Source organism: Corvus hawaiiensis, chromosome 5 (genome assembly GCF_020740725.1).
Source record: "Corvus hawaiiensis isolate bCorHaw1 chromosome 5, bCorHaw1.pri.cur, whole genome shotgun sequence".
NCBI lineage: Eukaryota > Metazoa > Chordata > Aves > Passeriformes > Corvidae > Corvus > Corvus hawaiiensis.
In genome coordinates this window covers 33,631,771-33,638,444 of record NC_063217.1, presented here as the reverse complement: position 1 = coordinate 33,638,444, position 6,674 = coordinate 33,631,771, and positions in this window count along the sequence as shown.

Genomic DNA, 6,674 nt, shown 5'->3' with positions numbered 1-6,674 from the left:
TCACCTTTGTTCCCCATTGGTTGGTTTGTGTTCCCCGGTGTGGCCAAGGACCCTCGGGTCCCGTGACTGCGGAGTTCCTGAGCTGAGCCCCGGCCATGCGGCTGGAGAAATAAACATCTCTGAAACATCTACCACGAATCTGTCCATATATACTTCGCTTTCCATGGGACTCCTGGTTTGAAATATACTTGTTGCAGTAATCCCCGCTGCGACACCCCATGGCATGTTTTATGTAATCCACGTGGATTGGTTTATCCTCTTCCATCGCATGGCTGTCCGCTGGAGGCAAAAAGGCTTAGGTGGCACAGTGGGCAATTCTGGTTCAAATCCAAAACATAGCTTCCTCCTAGTACTATGAAGAAAATCAACTCTACCCCAGCCAAAATGAGCACATTCTCCACTCCTTATCCCACACCATTTATGTCATGCTTAGGTCCCACAGTATCCAGTACATCCTAATTAACCACCACCCCCTTCCCATCCTTTGATAAAATGCACATATATCATTCCCTTAGGACCGCCCCTGCAAAATGTTCATTAAATGTCCATAGTGTCCACAGAATGTCCACTAAGTTCATTTAGTCCAAGACTTAGGCCCCAGCCAAAACCAGCACACTGCCCCAAGAGTGGTACAGCATCGAAGTGTTCCATGCAGATGCCCAGAGCACTGCTGGAGGCTACTTATGAGAGGATGAGAGCACCAAGTCATACAGCTGGAGAAAATTAGAGGGTGGGCTGATGTGGGTTGGCAGGGCCCAACAGACTGATGGGGGAAGAGGGCAGGAAGGCAGCCAGGGAAGAGGGATAAAGGAGGACCAGACCGGAAAGGATAAGAAGCAGACTCCAGCTGCAAGGAGGCATACAATGCACAGGTGACAGGTGAAATGGCTCAAACCTGGATAAAGAAACCAAAGATGCAAAGGGAAGCCAAATGGAGAACAAAAATGAAGGCAGCAGGAGCTGGGCTGGGCTGCAGCAGCCCCACAGATACCCAGGTGGCTGAATGTGCATACAAATGCCATGACCTGGAAGCGTGACACAGCCTGCTGGGGCGCTGAGACTGAGCCCACCACAGGCACTGAAATATGCTTTAATAGCCATCATCTCTCGATGGCTTGCACTAGAAACAAACCCACACCCCGATTTATGTGCCTATATTTTCTTGCCCTCAAGAGAACTGTGTTCAGAAAAGTATCCCAGCTGCTGGATCTGAAAGACAGGAACAAGAAATGGCCTTTAAAATGTTACAGTGATTTGTGTGGCAGTAATTTTTTAAGTTCTTAAAAAAAAAAAAAAAAAAAAAGCAGGAAAAAAATTGCCTGAGAGTAAAAATACTACCGAAAACTGAAACTTGACAACATTGACTGCGAGAGATAACATCTTTAAACGGGCACACAGCACCCGCCCAACTTCCTGCTGCTCCCCCACGTTTCAGGGCAGAAACTGCAAGGGGTTAATAATGCAGCACCATGGCAAATCCCCATCCTGCTACCTGGGTGTGGACACCTTAAAAGTTCACCCCCTCCTAAGAAACAGTCTGAAGAAACATACACTAAGGCACTGACTTTAAAGGGCGGGATGAGGTGTATAAATCAGCTGAGAAACCATACATCAAGTGAGCGGAGGGAATGAAGGCAGTGCCACAGCAGGCACTGTCAAGCGTTCTCCAGAGAAGAGCTACAGCACAGGGGTCTGAGAGAGGTGCTCCTTACACGATTAAAATAAAAACAGTGACTCAGATTCCTCTCCACTGTCTGTACACCAGTGTTGGCCTGTATAAAATAAGGAGCTATCTCCACTGACATTTCACCTTCTGACACCAGTCCAAAATTAGCTCTGAACACAAATTCACCAAGGAGGCTGGGCAGTGCTTGGAGCTGCAGCAGCGAGAAGCGTGGCAACACACCTTTTAGCTGCTGCTGAATTATTTAGACCATGGGTGTGTAATTGAGAGCAGAACTAGCCCAAAGGAGCTACCTATCATCAGCTACTCATCAAAAAGTAATACACCAAACTTGGATAGGGCTTCCTATGCCTTTGCTGAGTTATTTAAAGCTGCCACACACAGAAAAAAAAGCTGATTTGAAGAGCTGTAATGTACCACAGCTGAATTTTGTGCATCCCAAGCCTTTGTGCAACTGCCTCTGCCTCCTCAGAAAGTCTGGGGTCCTGGGCAAAGCACCATCTGTGGTCCCCATGGTTTCCTTCCTCCCCACTACTATTTTCATTATTGTTGACAGAAACATCGTGCACCTGCTGCTGCTACTGCAGAGGTGGAAATCCCCCTCAAAGCACTCACCAGAAAGGTCACTGAGCTGTTTCTTCTGCTGTAGCATCAGCAGGGAGACAGTGCAGCCTCTCTGGCTTAAGAAACACCGACACAGGTGCCAGAAGTCCCCCTCACTAGCCCCTTGTAATAAATAAAATAATAATATAAATATAATAGATATATATTAAATAAAATATAAATAAATAAAAACAGCAAAAGTAATTAACAGACTGCAAAAGCATCTAACTTGAGCCAGCAGGGATGAAGCTAACGCGGCCTGCCACCTGCACTGCCAAGTGGGATGATGCCAGAAGGGGCACTGGGGCAGGGAGTGTTTCCCTGAGGCATCTAAGGATGTGAGGTGGGTGTCCTGACCCCTGGCCCTAGTCCACCTCCTTCCAAGGTCACTGTCACACAGTCCCGTGCCATGGCCACCTCTTGGCTCCCCTACCTGGTGTCTGACCCAAGCTGGTGACAGGGAGAGAGAGACAGGAGAAAAGGATTCATAGCAGTACCTGTTCTCAGTTTGGGTGAAGCCCCAGCTGCAAGCAGAGGGGGAGAGAAAGAAGAGAGAAAGAGACACATCTTGGGTGAGAGTGGAATAAAGACCCACCTGGTTTTTGCTGGCCCAGGCAGAAACCCTTTAGCAAACTTGGTGACTCCAAGGACCCCTGAGGAAAGCCAAAGGGTGCACTGGCACAGACAATTTTCACACTTCCTACAGACACATCTTTCTCCCATTTATTCCAATGCAGAGTGAAAGTAATTTGCAGTCCTGTGGGGATGAGATGTTCGTGCATGGCTACTGCGTCCCAGGAACTCCCAACAGAGGTGCAAGTGCATCAGGTTGTGCACCATGCTTCCCCACCTGCCCAGATGCTGATGTGTGCAGGCAGGGGAGGGAGTGGGATGGCCAGTGCTGACGTGCAAATGGGAACTGAGGCCATCCCTACCTGCTGGGAAAAAAAAGAGTAAGGGCCTGGTCCCAGGGAATTTTGAGCTGACTCGCTGTCAGAGACTGAAAATAGTTTGTGCCTCAAACATTGATATATAAAGTTTTGCTCATTATAAAGAAGCTACAACCAAAGAAGCCTCCCTGAAGAGTGGGACTTTGGACTGAAAATCAAATTGCTGATTAAAAAAAGGGAAACCCATTGTTCAGTCATCCCCAGCCAAGTTTGGGGTGGGGGGAGAGCACAGCTCACAGAAGCCAGGTTTACACAGACTCCCCCCAACCGAGGGGGGAGGAGGAGGTTTTGGGTGTGTGGTGCAACCTCTGGCCAGAGGCACTGGGAACACCCATCCTCTGTTACACCAACAGGCCCAGCTGTGGAACCCCCAGCCCCACAGGGCACATCCACGGGACTTTCACGTGAGAGGCAGCTGAGGGGGAGCCATAATCCATCAAAGACCCCCCAAAGTGCTCCCCAGAGGCTTTGCACCACAGGACTGCACGTGATGCAACAGATCCAGAGCCTGCTGTGAGAGACTGCCCCCTCCCCAGGGGGACAGGCCTGGACATTGCCACCTGGCTCGAGGGTACATGAACCCATGGGACTCTATGCTTTCACCACCAAGAAGACCAGCTGGAGAGGATCAACAGAACATCATTGGGATCCATGGAGTGGTGATATTTTCCTTATTTCCACTCTCTTTCTGTCCTCCCCACCTATTTTCTATTTCTTCCTTTCTCTCTCTCTCTCTCTCTCTCTCATATTTACCATCAAATAAAACACATACTATTGACTGGCATATGGTCTCATTTGCACCTTAATTAGGGCAGAGGCATTTCTAAGAACCTTAATAACTGGATCTTAACACTCACCTAAGTCCTTTTGAATGGGATTTGAATATCTTTATGTGTGAGGATATTGCCAGGCTCCAGGAGGATGTCCAGCAGGAACGTGTATTGTAACATTATGTGATTCATGAGCACACCTGGATAAACTTATGCTTGAGAACATTAGTTCTTTTTTTTTCATGCTCTCCTTCATTTTTCCTATAACTTCAGCTGAGTTATGGAAAGGGTGATCTTACCTTCACAGGAGTCCTTCAGCAGTAGTCTTGACCCCTTCCAAACCAAGAAAAAAAATATTTACAATCATTCATAAACTCTCCTGCAAAAAAATGGACATGCCTGGTCTTAGCTTTCCTGGGCAAGGGAATAGATCCAACCCAGCTTTCCTTAACTGCTTTCTCTGTAAATTCATTACCTACACACAGGTATATATATATCACAGGTATACATATATATATGTATGTGTATATATATATTCCTCCTATGGAATTCCTACCTTGAGGCATCATTCACTCAGTAAACTATGTATGTATGGGATGGGAGCAGAAGAGCATGTAAAATTAACCTCATGCCTTGTTTCAGACTTGCAACTTTTAAATCCCCAAGACCCTGTACATGACCTCTTTTTCTGCTCATAGGGTAGATAAATATTTATACTTCAGTTCCTTCTCCAAGTGAGGGTAGGCTAACTTCAGGTGATTTTGAAAAGTGTGAGAAACACAAGCTCAGGTGACAGGTATTGGTGATGGCTGAGAGCAAAAGCATCCACAGTAAGAGGGAGGTGATTCCCCTCTGGCAAATTTGCAAAGACAGGAGGAGCCTGTGCTAATATTTCCTTTTTGCTAAGTACTGCCATTCCTCACTTTTTATCAAACCTCAGACTAGCTCTCTGTGGTTGCAGACCACCTCATGCAGCCAGATCCCCAGCTGATAACATGGGTAGACTTCAGCTCCATGGACTAAACCTCTGATTTGCGGAGGATACGAGACATCATCATGCTGGACCCCATCAGCCTGTGCCCCTCCCTGCCTGACCCAAACTGTTCTACAACTAGACATGTCCTCGTAATTAAAAGTTCCTAAGAGTTTGAGAAAACAAGCACCTGGATAGAAGCAGCAGCTCTCACTAAGGCCTCACTGAGGAAGAGGCTGCTGCATAGGGTAACCAACCCTTCACTAGAAAGTTTGTAAGGAGACCAGATGGTGGGAGAGAGGGAGGCTGTGTGAGTGCCCTGACGTAAACAGGGGAGCTTCGGAAATACCCCCATCCCAGGAAGCACCTCTGAACACAGCCCAGATCCCAAGCAAATCTATCTTCTCTAGTTCTGCTACTCCCCTGATGACTTCTCTCCTACCTCCTAGCTGAGCTCCCCAAAGGGGTCTGCTTGAACTGCCAGAGCATGGGCAGTGCCTTGGCCACAAGCATTGTGGTAGCTGCCCAGGGAGAGCCTGGCCCTTACCTCCCTCCCAGCCTCCCATCAGAGATTCCTGCAGGCTTGCCAGCTGAGCACATCACAGAATTGCACTACGAGGTTAACTTGGTATTGCTTGCAGTGCTAATGGGCAGGCAGCACCTGGTTCCCAGTGTTTCAGAACCGAGCTGGCAGTTACGCTATTAAAGGCTGGATGTTTTTTATTACTTTGTGCAGTTTTGCAAGCACAGGTAACAAATGCAACAAATGGATTTCAAAATGAATGCCTGATGTCCCAGCCCAAAGAAACCCTCTCTTGCATTACATCACCCTGCAGTGCATTTGGTCTGAGCACATTGCAGAGGCGTCACTGTCTTTGGAAGGTGTATAGTCTCTTTGATGGATCAGCATTATGGATACATACTGTGACTCCCATGCTTGGATAACTCCTCAAAATGCTTCAAACATGTAAGCCCTGGAAGAGGGGAATTTACCAAGCATACACGCTGTTCCCAAGGTGGGGGTGTGGATGGGGTGTGTCTCCCATCGCTCAGCTACTGCAGCGGGGTGGGGGTCAGTGGTTTGGCAGCTCAGCTGCCCTCCTCACAGGATCAAGGGGAGAGCAAGCCAAGTTGCCCGGCCATCTGCATGCTGGTGCCGACTCTCACATGGAATGACCAGAGGTGAGATGTGACTGCTAACTTTCTTGAGCTAAGTAAAGCTTAAATCACAGGTTAAGCTGGAGGTGCCTGCCTTTCCCCGCTGCCTACTCCTAAGTTTCAGACAGATGATGCTAAGAGCAGCAAATCCCTCTCCTGGCAAGAGGCAGCTTACTTTGCAAACAAGCATTTGTATACCCCAGGTAGCCCTTGGGCAACCATATTCCCACCCCAGTGACCAGCTTGCTGAAGGCAAGTCAGGCAGGACACACAGAAAAGGCAGCTCAACCCTCACTCTGCTCTGGCAGCCCTGTTGGGGATCAGGTTCCATGTAGGCACCAGAGTGAGCCTGGGAAACTGAGGAATTCAAAATATTTCATCATAAAGGGCAAACGTGTGCCCTCTCAGGTGGACACACAGGACTGAGGTCACGGAGTACTTGTGCAAGGTCAGACATTAAGAGGGAATTTTCAGGATGGCACAAGGCCTCTGAGATGCTTTCTCAGTGCCATGAGTGAGGGGCAGGGAGTTCAAAC